Genomic DNA, 22,663 nt, shown 5'->3' on the forward strand with positions numbered 1-22,663 from the left:
AGAATGGGCAACAATGCCAACACGCATGCGTTGGCAGCCTACATTGTGGCGAGTTGAAGTCGGTGTCTATTTCATTTGTCTGAGCTGGTTTGTTCAGCTGGATGAAACAGAAGAAAGAACTCAGAGAATGCCATCTTTTTAAGCCTTTTATTTAGAAGTGTATGAATTAGAAATTTGAATTATCGGTACACATCCCCGCCTGATTTACGTCCTTTTTAAAATGAGTTCTGGTTGTATTTATCAGTAATATTTATTCCCGTCCACGCCAAAATGATACTTGTTAGCAATGCTCCACCCCACCCTTCCCCGGAGACAGTGTGGTTCCTCGGGGAGTTGGGACAAGCAAAACAACCCCAAGAATGGCATCAGATGTTTGTTTGTTTTTTAATTCCTTTTTTTTAGTTGAACACACAGCACTTACTGTGAGAAGCCATCGCCTACTTTGTTCGTGCTGAAACTTGATTGGAAAATGGGAATTACATTGTAGTGACGAGAAGTTCAATTGCACTGAGATGAGCAGACACGCCCAATTTGTCCGGGAAACCTGGTTGATTTGGATAATGGGTACGAGGGACCTATGTTATATATGATGGTTAATATGTAATACATACTGTTATTCTCTTAAAGAGCTAGGAATTGATTGTTATGCTAATCTGTACCCACGGAGTGCCCAATTTACTGATCACTGTGATCATGAACTTCTAATAATTGTCAGTCCACCAGCAACATTGGGAACAGAAATATCCACTCAATAACGCTGCTGCATTTTGATTCTAACTAACGGGGCTCATTAACAAAACAACTGTTAGTAAGGTACATAAATTAAGGTGTTAGTGGAATAATAGGCTTTTTTTTCACTGAAAGAGTGGCCAGAGTGCACCTTAGAATGTTTAAATTTTACCTTCATCCTCAACTGAGGATTTCCCAGCACCATTGTTGACAGGGCTCTCAACCGGGTCTAATCCATCTCCTGCACTCCTGCCCTCATCCCCTCTCTTCCCTCCGCAACAACCATAGAGTTCCCCTTGTCCATACCTATCATCCCATCAGTAGTCATATCCAGAAGATCATCAGCCACCATTTCTGCCATCTGTAGCGAGATGCTGCCACTAGACTCACATTCCCCTCCCCTCCCTTGTCCGCCTTCTGCAGGGATTATTTCCTGTGGGACACTCTGTTCCACTAATCACTCCCAACACCCTCTCCACAGCACCTTCCCCTGCAACCGCTGAAAGTGTAACAGCTGCCCATTTACTTCTTCCTTCCTCAGTATCCAAGGGCCCAAACATACTTTCCAGGTGAAGCAGCACTTTACCTGCACTTATCACATTCTAGGCAGAAGTGGGTACTGCAGATTAGAGTCAACATTAGAATGGTGCTGGAAAGGCACAGCAGGAATGATGTGAGCTCATTCCTGATAAAGGGCTTTTCCCAAAACGTCAATTTTCCTGCTCCTTGGATGCTGCCTGACCTGTGCTTTTCCAGCACCACTCTAATCTTGACTCTTTTCACAATCTAGTCTACTGCATTTGCTGCTCACAATGTGGTCTCCTCTACATTGGGAAAATGAAGTGTAGGCCAGGTGCCCATTTTGCAGAACACCTGTGTTCTACCCGCAGAAAAGGCTTTGAGCTTCCAGTTGCCTGCCACTTTAACACACCACCCTGTTCCCTGGCCAACATCTCTGTCTCAAGCTTGCAGCTCAAGCTTGGAAGAACAACACTTCATCTTCCATGTGGGGACCCTGCAGCCCTCCAGAGTCAATATGGAGTTCAATAATTTAAGGGCCTGAACTCTCCTATGTCCTAGCCTCCAACCCTGCCCACCTCCTCCCACACCAGGCCTTGTTATCACATAGTCTGCCATTACACATTACCTATTGTTAGCCATTAACAGTCTCCATTAACAGCTATTCACTGTCCCACCCAGATCATTATCCACACCTGTTCTTCTCTCTCTTTGGGCTCTAAGCCCATGGATCATTTACTCTTTAACCCCTCCCCCCACCCTATCTTCTGCACATAAACCAACATTTTCCTAGCATTCAGTTCTGAGGAAGAGTCGCTGGACTGGAAACATTAACTCTGATTTCTCTCCGCAGATACTGCCAGACTTGCTGAGCTTTTCCAGCAACTTTTGTTTTTGTTTCTGATTTACAGCATCCACAGTTCTTTCGATGTTTATTTAATTTTACCATGTTGTGAATACAGAGTGGAAAGTCTGATCTGGTTCAGCTGTCTCTGTCTCATAGCAAAAGTAGCTTTGGGATTTTCTGTGGGCTGGCATGGTGTTTCTTTCAAACCTTATTATTTCTCATAAAATAAAACAGAAACAGAGTGTTTATATAATTATTCATACAGTGATAACTATGACTTAATTCAAATCTATGGCAATAATTAAAAGAAATATGAAGCTAACCTGGTAAAAGGTGGCTAGGTTCATCGATGCGGTTGTCTGAGCAGCTAAGTCTATATTGCCTTCCTTATTGCTAGGCCTAGGGAATCTTGGATATTTATGTAATACAGAGGAACATTGATCATCTGAAGGACATGGGCAGGGAGTATTTCTTTCGGTTAATCAAATTCCGGATAATCAAATGTCGGATAACATAGTTCAGCCGAGTGTCGGGAATTTGCCAAATAATCCGATATTCGAATGAACGAATGCCGGATAATCGAGGTTCCCCTGTAATTGTTTTGCTGTTTGTGTAAAAGCATGCCCTCCAAGTGACCTTCAGCATGGTATTTAAAAAAAGTTTAATTGACCTCTGTAATTCTTCTTCCAATCTCCTCTTCAAATCCATTGTAACATTCCAGCAGAACACAGCTCATGTGTGATTTTACCACTGTCTTTCTTTAGGAAGTTTTCAATAGGGAAGACATCAATGACAAGACAATGTTGGATTGTGTGGTAGGAAGTGCCTCAGTGAAAGCTTCAAATTAAATAAACCCATGAGGTTGGTAATTTGTTTTTGTTTTTATTGGAAAAATGTTACAATAATTATCCTCAACTACGTGGTTGCACTTTTTGAACTTGCTTAGTTAAGTTTTCTTTTGTTCCCAGTTTGTTGATATATCAATTCTTAATTAAAACTGAGATAAACAGGTTTCTGAACTCTAACGGAACCAAGGATTCAAAGGATCAGGTGGAAAATGGAGTTGATGTTGAAGATGAGCTATGACCATATGAAATGGCTGAGCATGCTCAATGGATATATGGTCTACTCCTATTTCTAATGATCTTCTGACAAACAGTGACTCCAAAGTCACTAACTAGCAGCCTAAGAGGCATTTATCATGAATAAATCTTGATAATGAATATCTGCAGGGTATTGGAAAGTGGATGCATATCAGTCTTGTACACTACTCATTTGTGTATTTTCCAGCCATATTTAGTCAGCTGGCAAACTTGACTCATAACCAATTCCATAGTTTGGTGAAGTGTGACTTGCTATAGGATCATAGCTGCTCTCCCATTAGGGAGGGATGATGGATGGTGAATTCAACAAGAAACATCAAAGCGGGATGACGTTGAGAAGGCAAGGCTTTCATGGTGACCTCAGTTAGTACAGGAATTGAAGTCTTGCTCTTGGCGTTACTCTGTATCATGAATGAGCGAACTAAGCTAACTGACCATCATTCCAAAGTTCAACAGCACTAAGGCTCACTGTACTGCCTCCATTGTCATTCTGGATGAAAGCAGCTAACTTAACACAGAATTGAACTGAGTGTATGTGGCGCAGCTAAACCCTGGTTTTGGCAACTGACTAAATTGCAAGTGCTCCATATAAGCTAATTGATTTGTAAAGGCAATATATTTGATGAGCTAGAAGACCATAAGACAGAGAAGCAGAAGTTAGGCCATTCAGTTGAGTCTGCTCCATCATTCAATCATGGCTGATATGTTTTTCAACCCCATTTTCCCACTTTCTCCCTGGAACCCTTGATTCCACTGATACACAAAAACCTTTCTATCTCAGTCTTAAATATACTCAATGACCTGGCCTCCTCCAGCCTTCTGTGGCAATGAATTCCATAGGTTCACCATTCTTTGGCTGAGGAAATTTCTCCTTTTCTCCATTCTAAAAAGTTTACTCTAAGGCTATGTCCTCGGGTCCTAGTCTTCTACCAGTGTAGAGGAGGTTCATGAGAATGGTCCCAGGAATGAAAAGCTTAACATATAAGGAAGATTTGAGGACTCTGGGTCTATACTCAATGGAGCTTAGAAGGATAAGGGCAGATCTAATTGAAACATACAGGACATTGAATGGCTTGGAAAGAGTAGATATTGACAAGATGTTTCCATTGGTAGAAGACTAGGACCCGAGGGCATAGCCTTAGAGTAAACCTTTTAGAATGGAGATGAGAAGAAACTTCTTCAGTCAAAGAGTGGTGAACCTATGGAATTCATTGCCACAGAAGGCTGGAAGAGGACAGGTCATTGAGTATGTTTAAGACTGAGATGGATAGGTTTTTGTGTATCAGTGGAATCAAGGGTTACAGGGAGAAAACGGGAGAACAGGGTTGAAAAACATATCAGGAGAAAGTGAGGACTGCAGATGCTGGAGATCAGAGCTGAAAATGTGTTGCTGGAAAAGCGCAGCAGGTCAGGCAGCATCCAAGGAACTGGACAATTGACGTTTCGGGCATGGATTCCTGAAGAAGGGCTTATGCCCGAAACGTCGATTCTCCTGTTTCTTGGATGCTGCCTGACCTGCTGCGCTTTTCCAGCAACACATTTTCAGCTTTGAAAAACATATCAGCCTTGACTGAATGATGGAGCAGACTAGGCTGAATGGCCTAATTTCTGCTTCTCTGTCTTATGGTCTTCTAGCTCATCAAATATGTTTTTACAAATCAATTAGCTTATATTGAACACTTGCAATTTAGTCAGTTGCCAATACCAGGATTTAACTGAGCCACATACACTCAGTTCAATTCTGTGTTAAGTTAGCTGCTTTCATCCAGAATGACAATAGAGACGGTACAGTGAGCCTTAGTGCCCTTGAACTTTGGAATGATGGTCAGTTAGCTTAGTTCGCTCATTCATGATACAGAGTAACGCCAAGAGCAAGACTTCAATTCTTGTACTAACTGAGGTCACCATGAAAGCCTTGCCTTCTCAACGTCACCCCCTTCATGACCCTTCTTGTTGAATTCACCATCCATCATCCCTCCCTAATAGGAGAGCAGCCTATGATCCAGGGTCAGTATATCCTTCCTGAGATATACAGTCATAGAATCATAGAGATGTACAGCACAGAAACTGACCCTTTGGTTCAACTCATCCATGCCGACAGATATCCCAACCTAATCTAGTCCCATTTGCCAGCACTTAGCCCATATTCCTCTTCCTCTACCCATTCAGATGCCTTTTAAATGTTGCAATTGTACCAGCCTCCACCACTTCGTCTGGAAGCTCATTCCATACATGCACCACCCTCTGTGTGAAACAATTGTCTTTTGGGTCCTTTTTAAATCTTTCCCTCTCACCCTAAACCTATGTCCTCTAGAACTAGACTCCCCCGCCCCAGGGAAAACATCTATCCATGCCCCTCATGATTTTATAAACCTCGATAAGGTTACCTCTCAGTAGACCAGCATATTCAGCCTCTCCTAATAGCTTCAACACTGGCAACATCCGTGTAAATCTTTTCTGAACCCTTTCAAGTTTAACAACAGCCTTTCTCTTGGATGGAGGGCAGAATTGCAGATAATATTCCAAAAGTGGCCTAACCAATGTCTTGTACAGCTGCATCATCATCTCCCAACTCCTGTACTCAATACTCTGATCAATAAAGGAAAGCATACCAAACATCTCCTCCACTATCCTATCTACCTGCGACTTTATTTTCAAGGAGCTATAAATCTTCACTCCAAGGTCTCTTTGTTCAGCAATATTCCCTCGGACCTTACCATTAAGTGTATGAGTCCTGCTAAGATCTGCTTTCCCAAAATGCAGCACCTTGCATTTATCTAAATTGAACTCCATCTGCCACTCCTCAGCCCATTGGCCCATCTGATCAAGGTCCTGTTGTAATATGAAGTAACCCTCTTCGCTGTCCACTCCACCTCCAATTTTGGTGTCATCTGCAAACTTCCTAACTATGCCTTCTATGTTCATATCTAAATCATTTATATAAATGATGAAAAGTCGTGGACCCAGCACCGATCTTTGCGGCACTCCATTGGTCACAGGCTTCCAGTCTGAAAAACAACCCTCCACTACCATCCTCTGTCTTCTATCTTTGAGTCAGTTCTGTATCCAAATGGCTAGTTCTCTCTGTATTCCATGAGACCTAACCTTGCTAACCAGGGGGAACCTTGTCGGACGCCTTACTGAAGTCCATATAAATCACGTCTACTGCTCTGTCCTCATCAGTCCTCTTTGTTACTTTTTCAAAAAACTCAATCAAGTTTGTGAGACATGATTTCCCACGCACAAAGCTATGTTGACTATCCCTAACCAGTCCTTGCCTTTCCAAATACGTGTAAATCCTATCCCTCAGGATTCCCTCCAACAACTTGCCACCACCAATGTCAGGCTGACCAGTCTATAGTTCCTTGGCTTGTCCTTACCACCCTTCTTACATAATGGTACCATGTTGGCCAACCTCCAGTCGTCTGTCACCTGTAACTATCGATGATACAAATATCTCAGCAAGGGGCCCAGCAATCACCTTCCTAGTTTCTCACAGAGTTCTAGGGTACACCTTTCCACCTTTCTCCATTTCAAGGCATCCAGCATGTCCTCTGTAATCTGGACATTTTTCAAGATGTCACCATTTATTTCCCCACATTCTATATCTTGCATTTCCTTCGCCATAGTAAACACTGATGCAAAATGCTTGTTTAGTATCTCCCCCATCTTTTGCGGCTCCACACAAAGGCTGCCTTGCTGATCTTTAAGGGACCCTATTTGCTCCCTCGTTACCCTTTTGTCCTTAACATATTTGTAAAGACCCTTTGGATTCTCCTTCACCCTATTTGCCAAAGCTATCTCATGTCCCCTTTTTGCCCTCCTGATTTCCCCCTTACGTATAATCATACTGCTATTATACTCTTCTAAAGATTCACTCAATCTCTCCTGTCTATACCTGACATATGCTTCCCTCTTTTTCTTAATCAAGCCCTCAGTTTCTTTAGTCATCCAGCATTCCCTATACTTACCAGCCTTTCCTTTCACCCTAACAGGAATATACTGACTCTGGACTCTCCTTATCTCATTTCTGAAGGCTTCCAGCTGTCCCCTTACCTGTGAACCAATCAGCTTTTGAAAGTTCTTGCCCAATACCATCAAAATTAGCCTTCCTCTAGTTTAGAACTTCAACTGTTAGATCTAGTCTATCCTTTTCCATTGCTATTTTAAAACTAATAGAATTATGGTCACTGGCCCCAAAGTGCTCCACCACTGACACCTCAATAACCTGCCCTGCCTTATTTCCCAAGAGTCGGTCAAGTTTTATACATCCTCAATAAGTACATTCCCATACTGACTCAGAAATAATTCTTGCACACTCTTAACAAGTTCCTCTACATCTAAATCCTTAACACTATGGCAGTCCCAGTTATGTTTGGAAAGTTAAAATCCCCTACCATAACCACCCTATTATTCTTACAGATAACCAAAATCTCCTTACAGGTTTGTTTCTCAATTTCCTGCTGACTATTAGGGGGCCTATTAAACAATCCCAATAAGGTGATAATCTCTTTCTTATTTCTCAGTTCCACCCAAATAACTTCCCTGGATGTATTTCTGGGAATATCCTCCCTAAGTACAGCTCTAATGCTATCCCTTATCAAAAACACTGCACTCCCTCCTGTCTTGCCTCTTTTTCTATCCTTGCTGTAGCATTTGTATCTTGGAACCTTAAGCTGCCAGTCCTGTCCATTCCTGAGCCAAGTTTCTGTTATTGCAATGATATCTCAGTGCCATGCTCCTAATCACGCCCTGAGTTAATCTGCCTTCCCTGGTAGGCCTCTTGCATTGAAATTAGTCCAGTTTAATTTATCAGTCCTACCTTTTTCTCTGCTTTGTCCCTGCCTGCCCTGTCTGTTTGACTCACTTCTTTTCTCAACTGTACCAGTCTCAGATTGATCTCTTTCCTCAGTATCTCCCTGGGTCCCATCACCCTTCCTTATTAGTTTAAGTCCTTCCGAACATTAGTGCCCTTCCAATTCAGGTGCAATCCATCCTTCTTGTACAGGTCACTTCTACCCCAGAAGAGATTCCAATGATCCAAAAACGTGAATCCTTCTCCCATACACCAGTTCTTAAGCCACACATTCATCTCCTCTATCCTCCTCTTTCTACCCTCACTAGCTCGTAGTACCAGAAGTAATCCAGATATTACTACCCTTGAGGACCTTTTTTAAATTCCTACCTAACTTTCTATATTCTCCCTTCAAAATCTCATACTTTTCCCTTCCTATGTTATTGGTACCAATGTGTACAATGACCTCCTGCTGGTCCCTCTCCCCTTTGAGAACATTCTGCACCATCTCTGAGGTATCCTTGATCCTGGCACCAGGAAGGCAACACACCATTCTGAGTTTTCACTGCTGTCTGCAGAAATGTCTGTCTGTGCCCCTGACTAGAGAATACTCTAACACAATTGATTGCTTGGAATCCAATATACCCCTCATTACATTAGACCCAGTCTTGATACCAAAAACCTGGCTGTTCTTGTTACATTCCCCTGAAAGTCCATCACCCCCCTACATTTTCCAAAACAGTATACTTGTTTGAGATGGGGTTTGCCATAGAAGACTCCTGTACTACCCAACTACCTCTCCTACCTTTCTTGGAGTTAACCCATCTTCCTGACTGTATCTATGGCTTTTCTCCCTTCCTATAACTGCCATCCATCACACCCCTAGTTCTTGTAAATTCCTCATTGCCTCTAACTGTCGCTCCAACCTATCCATTCAATATGACAGGATTTACAATTGATGACATTTATTGCCGATACAATCCCCAAGAACCCTTAAACTCTCCTGAAATACCCACATCCAACAAGAAGAGCATATCACTCTACTCAAAGCCATTTTGCTCCTTCCAATCTACAGACCCAGTTTAATGCTCTACAAAACACTGCTCCATGCTAACTTAATACTGATGGCTTATATTTTTAAACTTTAGTCAAGAGACAGATCCCAATAAAAACATATAATCAAGAAAGAACCCACTCTACTCACTACATGGAGCCCAAAACTGCGTAGAATATAGAGGAACCTCGATTATCCGCAACTCGCAACTCTTTTGCACTTCAGTCTTCTGCATTTTCTCCCCATTTAGACAATAGTCCACATCACTATTCTTCCTCCAAGGTGCATTCCCACTTGTACTCCATCTGCCATTCCTTTACTCTCCTAACCTGTCCAAATCCCTCTGCAGTGTTTCCGCTTCCTCAATGCTACCTGTCCCTCTACCTATATCTGCAAACATAGCAAGAACACCCTCAGTTCCTTCATTTAGGTCCTTAATGCATGAAGTGAAAAGTTGTTGTCCCAAAACTGACCCTTGCATCGGTTAACTTATTCTGCATTCTGTTCTCTTTTGTTTATGTTTCATTCAGTAATCTTGCAAATAAATTCTGTTTTCTTTAAAACTAAGTGGTTGAGCCAGCTTCATCACTCCTGGAATATCCACTCTACACCTGCTTTCGACAACTAGCAAAATTAGAGTCCAGGCTACTTGAAATGTTTTGAGAGGGTCTGGCTTGGTCCATAACAACTAAAGTCTGTGCATTAAAGAATTTTCTACAGTTAACTAGCAGAATAGTATTTTCATACTACTGAATACACTTTACTTTGATGAAGAGCATTTCTAAGTTGGACCTGAAATCCCATTACATTCTTGTTGTAGCAGCTAAGGAATCACAAGCGATGACAAAAACTAAATTTGAATAAATCAGGCGATGACACTGGTATGCATCTCATGGCACCAGAATAGCAAGCCATTAATTGTAAGGCAATAGCATTATATGTTGAGCGTGAAGTTGAAGACTTTAAACTTTTGAGCTTATTTTTCACTTGGTTCCCTACTTGTGATGATTTGAAGATTAATATAATTCAGGATTAACTCAACAAATATCATAAGAAGTATTGTGTAATTCTGTATTCACAACTCTTATATGTCAGTGTGAAAGCTTTCTTAACAGTACAAAACAGTGTGCTGACAATCTAAGTACCAAGTATGGATTTAATTACAGAAATTCTCTGACACATTTATCCCATCGTACAACTAACTGGGGTGTGTAATAACATCCTTATATGTGTTCCATTACTATGTGGTCACTAAATTCTTTTTCATTGGAATCACAATGGCTACAGTTCAGTTTGGAAAGAGGGAAGCAGCTTCTCTCTGTTGATTACAACCAATAGCAAGATCCTGGAAAGTTTGAATCTTGGGAGGATACACTTGACAAAGACAGTCATAGACAATGAAATTCAATACCACTCTGAAAGTATCAGCTCAGACAGTCTTCAGCTCTCTGAGGTTAACAGAATCTCAAACCTGAGTCTCGAGTCATGACTTATGGGGCAGCACTGATCCTTATGCTCCAATATGATTTGGAGACTTGGATAATCTGCAGTAGTCACCACAAAAACCTGCATATCTGGTGACAGGAAAAGCAGCAATTAATCCAACTTGTTCAGCGTTGAAGCACTAATCACTCAAAATGGGCTCTGCTGGGCAGCACGTATAACTTTCAGGCCTGACACAAGACTCCTTAAACAACTGCTCTACTTGGAACTCAGTTGTGGCAAGAAATTTGCAGGAGGAAGCGGAAATGCTTTGTCCTCAAAGCAACCCTGAAGAGGTCACCCTGCCCCAATGTTAGACCCTGGCTTGTGATCAATCAAAATGGACAAGATTTATTTAAGAAGATACAGATCACATTAAGAAACTTCTTCAGGAGTGTGCAGAGGCAAGTTTAAAGGGAACAAGCAAACCTCTTTGCAACCTATCTAACCAACCTTTCAAGCTCCAAATCTGGCAGAGTCTGCAGACCATGCATTGGGCTTACCAGACATCTCACAACACATCAACCCAGAATTGCACAAGCCATTCTTGATCCCAAAGTATTGTCCAAGAAGATAAACCTGCTAAAATTTGTAACTAGAATTGGAATTTGAAAGTCTCGTTTTGCTGTTTGCAGAACAGTGCAGTTTGCCTTGTAAACTGGCATGGTTTTCTGCACTGTGTTGGCACTAAATTTTCAACTATCGCAGAATTCCATCACTCCTGGCATAATCCGCTTTCCTTATCTGATAGTATTCTAAATTGTGTTTGTGTTGTATTCTGCAGGTCTTCACGTATGCCAACAATTTTATTTTTAGCTGACTGGGCCATCAGAGGAATGGGCCAAGTAGAGAGTAGATGATTCTGCACAGGAATACCCAGAGAGTGAGTCATTGAAGGATTCTCATGCACAGTTCTCAGCTGCTGGCTCAAGGGACATTGACAGAGACTTGGCAGCAAATTGCCTGGCTGCCCTTGGGCTGCACAATGGTATGTACAATATAAGGGAACGAGAACAAGAAGTGCCTTTAATTGAGGTCAGCTAAATCAGCAGAACAATGCTCTAACAGGTCATAACAGGTCCTTAAACCTCTCGCTCTTTCTTTCATGTCATTTCCAGATAAGGTATCAGAATTTAGAAAACATTTTTGTTTCAAAAGTTTTACAGTTATTGATTACTTTACGCTTAGCAAATTCCAGCATATTGAAAAAATTGAATATTCAAAGCCATAGCACAAAAAATATCATTGTACTAGACAACTAAGATGATTATTTATTGCAAATTCACATTCCATGAGTTGAATTTCATTTTTGGGGCAGGAATCAGGTGACTGGACTCTTTCTGGGCTTTGAACCCAACATTGGGGGGGATTAGTTGCTCATTAGAATTCTCAACCCCTCCCTTCCCTCTGCCCTATACCCATCTCCTTCCTTTGCTGGCATAGAGATGTGTTCCTTGTCCAATTAAGTGGGCTTTTAAAGTTGACGGGTCAATCAGAGGCAGTAAAGACGCTCCTGGATACAAAGAATGATGTGATTAAGAGAAAATATAGCAAGTTAAGAAAATACAGCAAGAATGAAAATGTAGGTTTCTCAACATCAAGAAAATAAAGGCCAATTTTCCGCAGAAGGATATAATAGTTGGATGAGAATCTCACTATTGAGTGGCAAAGGTTTATTTGCATACATTACCATCTCATTATTGTCACATTTCACATCACTGATGTCGCAAGTTAATATTTTCTGAGGTACCAGAGTTATCAGTGATTCTGAGATGGTCAGAGTGGCTACCTAACACTGCAGCTCCCCAGTGTCTTTTCTGAGCCTTCATATTGGCCAGCATTCTCCAACATACAGGGCAGGAACTGGCTGCATTATCTGTCCACCAAGATCAGCATTAGCAAAACATCAGCCTCAACACATCTCAAAGGCATATCTCAGATGCTTATAATACAATTCAGCACTTCAGTAGTGTACTTCGCTAACATCTTATATTGTAATGTTGCTGTAAGGTAGCATTGTGTACAGGGACAACTATCCATTTCACGCATTGGAATATGGTGTATCTTAGAGCTTCTACCTTACTCACTTAGAACTCACTCATGTTGTACTTTTTTGAATGCTCACAGCATCTGCCTTGACTTGTCTTCTTGCATATTGCCGCTTTGTTCAGTGCTTACAAGCTCACAGTTCTGTCTTGCATTGCCTCTTAACACAGACAGAAAGTCAGATAGCTAGTCATGTTTGCCTGTAATAAACAGTCAAGGGAATGGACACACTACTCTGCAGCATCACATTATTTCAATGTCACAGCTACATGATGTGCCTGCAGCTTATGTGCCAATTACACTGCTTGTGCTTCAAACAAATGGCCATATCTCAGGAAATAGTCCTTAGTCCAGTCAAGGGGGATTATAGTCAGTCAGGAGGCCTGTTAGCATTGAGAGTGCCATGCTATAAGACAACTGACTTCATTAATAGGAAAGACTTCCATTCAGGTCTACCTTGTGATTATCATGACCACAACATATAAGTTTATGGCAGGTACTCTGGAAGCTTTCCGTGATGCTTATATTCTTGATAATCTTCGGTTCCTGCTTCATTCCAAGAGCCACATGCTTTACAAGAAGGGTTCCTACTCTCTCCAACCATGGCTGATTTTCACTATTATGCAACTGTCTGACAGAGTACGAGTGGAGATTCTTCCATTGGGACCGTACAATAGGGCTCCTGAATATAGTAGGGCACATCTGGGCCTACCTTTCAGTACATGAAAACAGAATGCACTTCACAATCATTGTACGCTGTCTTCTGAACACTGGAGCAAGAAAAGAGGGGATCTGACAGGTGACAAAATTCTGTGAGAACAGCAGCACTTTTCCAAGGAGGAAGAAGAGGATACTGATCGGGAGGAATATCAGCTTCACCATGATAGATGCAATAGCATCGGCGGCAGCAAGCCAGACAAGAATCATTTGACAAAACAAAAACCAAAAGAACTGCAGATGCTGGAAATTAGAAACAAAGGCAGAAATTCCTGGAAAATCTCAGCAGGTCTGGCAGCGTTTGTGAAGAGAAAGCAGAGTTGATAATTTGGGTCCAGTGACCTTTTTTCAGAACTGATTGTAGCTATGGAAAAGTTGATATATACGCTGAAGAAGGGGAGGGGGAAGAAGTAAGCAATAAGTGAAATTGAGCCGAGAGAGAGAAACGGTTGAGTAAAGGTCAGGCCGGGAGAAATAATATCTACTCATGGGGACCATAAGTGTGTTGGGGTAAGGACATGGGTTTTTCCAAAAACGTAAGATTTATTTGGCACCTGCTTCCAAAGGAACAGTTTTGAGTGATATCATTATGCATTGACTACAAATGTGTGAGGCTTGGCAAGCAAACAGCCTCATTATTCTCAAATACAATTGCAGCATTTTGATTTATTCTTTGCTTTTCCTGTTGTGTAATAAAAGTTAATGTTACAAACTGTGGGAAAGCTTCACAACATCTAATACTCTTACATTCAGATACAACAATATTATTATGCTAGGATGGGTGCCAGAGCAAGAACAGTGCTCCTTCAGACAGGATTCTAGTTTTGTTAGCTGGTAGCAGAGAGGGAAAGGTGGTGAGGTGTCATGGAGAAAGTGAGTAGGAACATCAGAGGACAGGGAAGGCTAGTAATTTGGGAGAATGGGGTAATTTGAATATCGAGGCAAGATGCTGCATACAGTAGTGGGAGAAGTAGACTATTAGCCAGTTGGGAGGTGGGCACAATTGCAGAGTTAAACTCAGTGTGAACACACTTTCCAAACCAATGACCACTTCTATAAAGAAAGACAAGGCCAGGAAATACAAAGAACACAACGACTTGCAAGTTTCTCTCCAAGTTACTCACCATCCTGAAATTATTGGAAATTATTGCATTCCTTCAGTGTCATTGTGTCAAAATGCTGGATTTCTCTCCATGACAGTATCGTGAGCCTACTTACAGCACAGAGGTTCGAGAAGGCAGCTCTCCCCCATCTTTTTCAAGGGCAACTAGGAATGGGCAATAATGTCGGGCCGAGCTAGCCATGTCTACATCCCAGGAGTGAATAAAAATAGTAGAAGATGGTGGCACTTACCCTTGGGAGTGCAATAGGTCATTATCTTCTTCCTGCATTGTTTGGTACTCCTCTGACCCATGGAAATGATTGGTAATTTTGGGTTAGGGATGGCAGGGTAAAGTACAGCGGTTTGCTCTGATGGTGTTGAGGAATGAGAATGACACACCTCTTCACCATCCTGAACACCAGGACATCCAGGTTCCTAACCATAAACTGAAATGCCACTTTGCCTCGATTAGCCAGTTTGCCTGGAGATCACATTCTGGAACTATGAAGGGCTGTTCCTGACTTGCTGTATTTGAACTGGTAAGGAGCTAGGCTTTTAAATATAGTGGCAATGATATACACACCAGAATACCCAGCACCAGCAAGCACTTCCTTGTTCAAGATATTTATCAGAGCATACAACTATCAAAGTATGCTGCATAGTTAATAAGGTAAAATTATGGTGGTTAATGCTGCTGCCTCACAGTGCCAGGGACCCTGGTTGGATTCCAGCCTCGGGCGACTGTCTGTGTGGAGTTTGCACATTCTCCTTGTGTCTGTGTGATTTTCCTCTGGGTGCTCCGATTTCCTCCCACAGTCTAAAGGTGTGCAGGTTAGGTGCATTGGCCATGCCAAATTTCCCATAGTGTTCAGGGGTGTGTAGGTTAGGTGCATTAGTCAGGGGTAAATGTAGAGTAATAGGGTAGGGGAATGGGTCTGTGTGGGTTACTCTTTAGAAGGTCGGTGTGGACTTGTTGGGACAAAGCGCCTGTTTCCACACTGTAGGGATTCTATGGTTGTCTGAAAATTATGCAAGAAAAGTCACTAGCGATTACAGAAAGAAATCATCCATGAAACTCCCAAAAATTGACATTTGCGCAAATTTTGAGAAAATTTGATCCATTGTCATTTTGTACAGCCAACTTGTGCATCGCAAGATTTCACAAGCATAAATCTACTTCTGATATTGATAGGTGGTGCTGAATGTATTTAGTATAGGACGGGGTGATTTCCCTAGTCTTCAAATGGTACATAGTGTCTCTCATGTTAATTGAATCAGCTGATATAGTGGACAAGGCCACAGTTTAACGTCTCATCTGAAAGACGGAGTATGAAACAAGTTGCTGTCCCTCAGAACACACTGAATTGCCAGCTGAGGGTTAGATGCTCAAGTGAGCAACCCAAGCCAATAAGTACATTTCACTGGACTTCTGGACTTCTGGAAATGATGTCAGAAAGTGTTCAGTCAGTCCTGGATATGAGTACTTTGTTTTGCCAGTTAATACATTTTTAAAGTTGTGAACATAAAAATAGAAAGTGCTGGAAAAACTCAGCAGGTCTGGCATCATCTATGGAGAAAAAAAGCAGAGTTAATGTTTTGGGTCCAGTGACCTCTCTTTTAAATTGTGCACTTTTTCTTACATCAGCGTTAGATTTGATCTTCAAGCTCTTTTTTAAAAAGTTGTCATTGATTTCACATTCTAAATTCTAATGAACAACAAATTAAGAGCTTTCTAAATGATAGCCAGACATGAAGTCTATCTCACTTCTGCCATCCTTAACTGTACCAAAGTGTGGAACCTGAAGTAAGTTCTGGCAATTTTGAAGATGTGAAGAACTTCAACAATAGTAGAAGTTAATTTGCAATGTGCTTTTGGAATGGTGATTACAGTTCATTAAGGCAATTTAACAATCTGCACAATTTCTACCACGAGCTGCTGATTAAAAAGATGTTTTAAATCAGGCTTTAACTACTTTAGTACGTCTGCCTCTGAATAAAAATATGTATAATTTACGTGGAACATTATTGTTTGGCAAGGTTTTTATCGTTAGTTGCACAAAGAATCAAACACAGAACAGCATTTATTCCTAACAATTGAAACTGTAGCAAACAGAATATCTACTTTAAGGCTGCCATGATCCTGGTTACGTTTAATGCTGTTGGCTTTTGCATCTCTGCTTGGAATGTCTTTATTTAGCTGGGGCTGGCACATGGCCAGGAAGACAGGTCATCAGCTTTACCAGTTTTGTCTTTCACACAGAGCAGCTGTTGGAGATAAACCACAGCCATGTAATTTATGCAGCAAACTGCCTTCTGGAACATATAATCAGAACAGATTCTTCTTTCTGTGGATAGCAAATGAAAGTAAAAAATAGAGTGCTTGTGAAAACGATCAATGATAACAATTGGAGCATTAGTGGAGAATAAACTGTTACAGAACTCATTTCATAGCTTTCAAAATATATCTATTTGGAGCAGATGCTGAAGACCCAATGGGGGTACGGAGAATCCTTCCCCTTACAAGCTTTGCAGAACCCAATGATGCACTGGACTCAGATTTTTCCTTTTATGGTATGCATTCAGAAACACCAACACTATGGTATAGGATGAAGACTCCTTTATCTGCTGACTGTAAAGTAATTTTGGACAGTCTCAAAGCAACCTTAGGTGAAAATTTTAAACAAAACTCAACAGATGAGTAACTTAATCTGATGACAAGTTTATTTGATCTAACACCTTTAATAGGAATGTTATAAACAAGTCACCAAGCCATGTAAGGCAATATTCAGTCAAATAATGAGAAGTGTAGCAAAATAATAGGTTGAAGGATTGTCTTAAACAGTAAAAATGAGATAGAGAGGTGTCAAGCATGTATTCTGGAGCTGGGATCTAGGCAACTGAAAGTAGGCCACTAATAGCAAAGCAATTAGAATCATAGATACTCAAGAGACCGAAAAGTAGAGGAGGGATGTTATCTTGAAAAGTTGTAGAGCTGGAGGGATTCAAAAACAATGCAAATTTTAAAGTTAATGTATTGCTTGACTAGAATTCAATGTAGATGAGTAAGCATAGGTCTTGTGAAGATTGGGACTTGGTGCAAGTTAAGATGTGGGAATTAGAGACTTGGATGATCATAAGTTTATTGAGGATAGACTGAAACGAAGCCAGCCAAGATTGCATTAATATAATCAAATCTAGAGGTAATGAAGACATGAGAGTGGGCTTGAGTAACAAATAAGCTGAGATAATTCACCAATGGATGACACTCAGATCTTAATATTTTTGGATATTAAACATTGAATATTTATATGGAATAAATTTGTAAAACGATTGAATTTCACTTAATTGTTTCATACAAATCCATTTCCTTTTTAAGTCACCTGTTGTCACACGGTTTATAGAGTTGAATGTTACACATTTATTGGTACTTGCATTGAAACCAAATGAACACATTATTGAGAAGTGTGATCTGATTGAGGTCCTTGGCTCCCCATAGCAGTTCCCCTGGGATTTGTAACCATCACGAGAAAAACAGTGCCACAAAACTTGCAATATTGTTCTGTGACTGGGGATGTTGATTAAGGCAGTAGAACTAAATTGAAAATACTTGCCAATGCTGTATCTATGAAATGTTGGAAAAATTAAATTCATGAGGATCTGCAAAAAGATGGTTAACTTTTCAAGTGTACACCATTTGTTAGATTCAGTAGTTTAGCTTTCTTGAATTGAATTCGAATGAGCTTTATTATCATACATACTCAGGTTGTTCTGCTTTAACATATATTTTGTCAATCCGAATTTGTTGTAACACAATTGATGAATTGCAGACACTGTTTCTAAAGTGCAAACTTTTAAAACATGTTGGCTGTAAGCACTGTTTCTAAAGCATGATTTTTCTATAATGGGGGTTTGCACAAGAACACAACCATCACATTAAAGAAGAACTGACATAGAGTTAAAAGTGTATAAGTCACTGCTTGTAGTGTCATCTTAGGTGCAAGGTCCCTAAGTACTGCTTCTTCAGTTGTAGTTCTTAGAAAAATAGAGAAGTAAAAGGTCCAGCATTGCAGATTTTAGGAATAAATTATAAAATGGAGAAAACAAAATCCAGTCTTCCAAGCCAGTCCATATTGGCACTTAGCCTCCCATCTGCACCAGGCCTTGACTCTACCCTGCGCTGGGCTTCACCTCAGAGTTCATGAGGCCTGGAGATCACTCTAGAATCACCTTGAGACTGGAAGTCCACCATGAGGCAATGCCGGGCCAAGAGACCACCACAATGGGCTGCTGGGAGATCGCTATGCTGGGCCGGCAGGTCTCCATGTCAGACCGCCAATGATTGAATTGAGCTGCATAGTTATCTTAAGTTTAATCACGTACCTTTTTATTTGTCTAAAGGTGAATAATAAGCCATCTGAAATTTCTACAAAGTGATTGTACCACTGAGTATTAGTATTAATATCACTAGGCCATTGGCTGTCTTTTCCGGAGGGTGGATGATCTGGGCTATGAATTTATCAATGCCTGACAATAGTGGCAGCAGAAAGAGGGATCAACTTAGTTGTAGGTGTATGACAGAGACCACAAAGCATTCGCAGAAAAACAAGTGAGGATGGAGCAAGGTGAATGATATATCATGACAGCAAAATTTCTGGGAGGAGTAACCACAAGCAGCAGCGACAGCTAATAATAGTTCATTGGGGTTTTCTGACTGCAAGAATGTTTCAACTAGGATGAGTTGGTTGCTTATAAAATCTTTGTGTTGCTGAGTGCATGCAGCTTGTATTTATTAATTACAAATTAATAATGAAAAAATTTTAGTTGAGGCACACCTCCACTATAGGTATTGTAATAAAATGGATTTATGTGTCATAATGTTTCATCCCTAATAATATTATTTGACTCAGACATAATTTTGAAACAATTGAAAACAAACTATGAAGACTATTAAGATAGTTCTAGATAATTATTTTATTCCTTTTCTAACCAATGTAAACATTTTAACAAACAACAGGTGAACTATTTATTACTTTCCACTGCACCTGCTGTCTCCTGTAATGTGATTTTAATTAATGAAGGATACGCAAAATATGAATGACTCATAATTCAAGAGCATCATGTTTGCGGATGAGCTATGATCATGTACTTCTAAAACTCTTTGTTCTCAGGAAGGTTTCTTTTAATGGGACAGAACCATTCCCAAGCTCTGGGATAATTTTAGAATGTTGCAGCAGCTGTGGGCTCAAAGGTAATTATTCAACACATTTTTCTAATATATGGCTGTTGGAATAATCATTCATCCCTAGAACAAATAGACAACATTGAATATGTGGGGCTAATTGGCATAATCTAATCAAAACTTTCAAACATCATAGAAGTAGTGAGATTTATAGTACGTTGGTAATGGTTACCTGAAAGGTGAGATTAGATTTCTGCATTGTTGCAGGACAAAAACATTTGTTATTTTTTCCATTATACAAGAAGGGTTCAATATTTCCCGTAGACCAGTGGAAACTTGTATGTCTGATGTTTATCTGTTCACAGCTTAGCAGCTTTAGCTTAGTGATGACACATTTACTTTTAGAGTCAGATATTTGTGCATTCAAACTCTTATACAAAGACTTGAGAACAACATCCAGACTGAAATGTCAGAATAGAACAATGGAATTATTGGGATGAAATATTAAATTAAGATCCTGCCTGTCCCTTCAGGGTTCATAGAAGATCCTATTTGACAAAGGACATTGAAATTTTCCTGCTTTGACTATTACTTTTCCCTCAACTAACAGCACTAAATAAAGCTTATTTGATCAAGTATCTGATTTTGTATAGTTCAGCAAATAAGAAGCTATCACAAACAAGCACTTCAGTTAAATACATTTAGAACAGGCTACAGATTTGAGTGCTCATGTTGAACATGTACAGTTTAAGCGGTAAATCTAAAGTGTCCCATTCAATATTGAAATATTGCGATTCTATTGACATTAGTATGCCATCTTCAAGTATAAGAATTCTATTCTTGTTCTTTCCTCAATTATGTTGTAAGAAGTGAATGATTTGGTAAAGCCTGGTAACATTTTTTTTTCTGATATCTATTATCACTGTTTTCAAAGTAGTGTAACTGCTACTTAGATTAGATTAGATTAGATTGGACTAGATTCCCTACAGTGTGGAAACAGGCCCTTCGGCCCAACAAGTCCACACTGACCCTCCGAAGAGCAACCCACCCAGACCTATCTCCCTCTGAGTAATGCACCTAACACTATGGGCAATATTTTTTAGCATAGCCAATTCACCTGCCCTGCACATCTGTAGAATGTGGGAAGAAACCGGAGCACCTGGAGGAAACCTACGCAGACACGGGGAGAATGTGCAAACTCCACACAGACAGTTGCCCAAGGCTGGAATCGAACCTGGGACCCTGATGCTGTGAGGCAGCAGTGCTAACCACTGAGCCACTGTGCTGCCCTCATGGTTAAACAACAAATATTCTTATAAAAGCAAATTACTGCAGAATCTGGAAATCTGTAATGAATACTGAGAAAGCTGGAGAAATTCAGGAGGTCTGGCAGTATCTGTGAAAGATGTTCTGAAGAAGTCTCATACCATTAACTCTGTTTCACTCTCCACAGTTGCTGCCAGACCTGCTGACTTTCCCCAGCTTTCTCTGTGTTTGTAACAAACTTTCCTAGATTCCCCTTTGTTGACAAGGCAGCTTCCTGATTAAGGATTCAGTCCAACAGCTTTTTACACATTGACACCATGTAAAACAGCCACCTGCCCTTCTGCATGTGCAGCAGACCTTACAAAAGAAGTTTGAAAAAGTAAAACTCGGTGGGGAATGGCATTTAGGCATTTGGTTGCAAATTAATTTTTTACAGGGCAGCAAGGATGAGTATTTTCAACAAGTGTTGCAGTTCTGTGCCGTTTCTCTGGGTCAAAATCCTAGAAATCACTTCCAGTGAGCTCTTTGGGTGTAACTGCACACAAGGACTGCAATGGTTCCCCATCAGCTGCTCAAGGGCAGTTGGGGATAAGTGATAAATACTAGCCTCGGCAGCAATGCCCACATCCTCTGAAATATCAAAGTGATTTCTGCAGTATTATTTAACTTGTCAACATTATCAGGTGACATCCTGAAATAGTGGTGAGAGATTCCAGATATGTGAGCTCCACATATTATATTACAAACTGTCTAGATACTTCATTTTTAGCACAGCTATGTTTTGCTAAAAGGTTATTCATATGTTCTATTGTTAAATTGAAAATAATATTGTTTCACTTTTGCTTCATATTCATTTTATGATACTTGCTGTTGCACTGGGGACTTAGTGAGAGGATCCATTAATGCAGGCCCATTTAGGATATTTCAAGAGGTGGTGTGCATCATGATGTCATTGTGCAAAAAACCCAGAATCCTGGGATAATGTTCTGGGATCATGAGTTTGAATCCCATCATGGCAAATAGTGAAATTTCAATTAAATATTTAAAAAGTCTGGAATGAAAAGCTATCTTAATGGCAACCATGTAACTACTGTCAATTGGTGTAAAAATTTACCTGGTTCACTAATACCCTTGACAGCAGAAAACCTGCCATCCTTACTTGGATTACTCTTTTTATGACACAGGTCCACGGCAATATGTTAAATTTGAACTGCCCTAGCAAGCCATTTAGTTGTATTAACCCCCTACAAAGTCTAAGGAAAGGAAATAAATCCAGATAGCCCACTTGCCAATGCCCTAGGTACTGGATATAGCCACAGCATACATGGTCTTGTCAACTCTGCAAAGTCCTCCTTATCAACATCTGGAGCTTGTGTCAAAATTGGGAGATCTGTCCCTTAGGCTAGTCAAACAACAGCCCGATATAGGCCAAAGTGAGGACTGCAGATACTGGAGATCAGAGTCAAGATTAGAATGGTGCTGGAAAAGCACAGCAGGTCTTGCAGCATCCGAGGAGCAGGAAAACCGACATTTCAGGCAAAAACCCTTAATCAGAAATGAGACAGGGAGCCTCTGGGGTGGAGGGATAAATGGGAGGGAGGTGGGACGGGGGAGAAGGTAGCTAAGAGTGCAATAGGTGGATGAAGGTAGGGATGAAGATGATAGGTCGGAGACGAGGGTGGAGTGGATAGGTGGGAAGGAAGATTGGCAGGTAGGACAGGTCATGAGGATGGTGCTGAGCTGGTAGATTGGAACTGGGGTAAGGCCGCTTCTGCAGCCACTTCTGCCCTTAACGATTTCACATGCACCACGCATGACATCACT

This window comes from Chiloscyllium plagiosum, unplaced genomic scaffold, assembly GCF_037043375.1.
Source record: "Chiloscyllium plagiosum isolate Xiang-an unplaced genomic scaffold, Cpla_swu_hap1 HiC_scaffold_29, whole genome shotgun sequence".
Lineage (NCBI taxonomy): Eukaryota > Metazoa > Chordata > Chondrichthyes > Orectolobiformes > Hemiscylliidae > Chiloscyllium > Chiloscyllium plagiosum.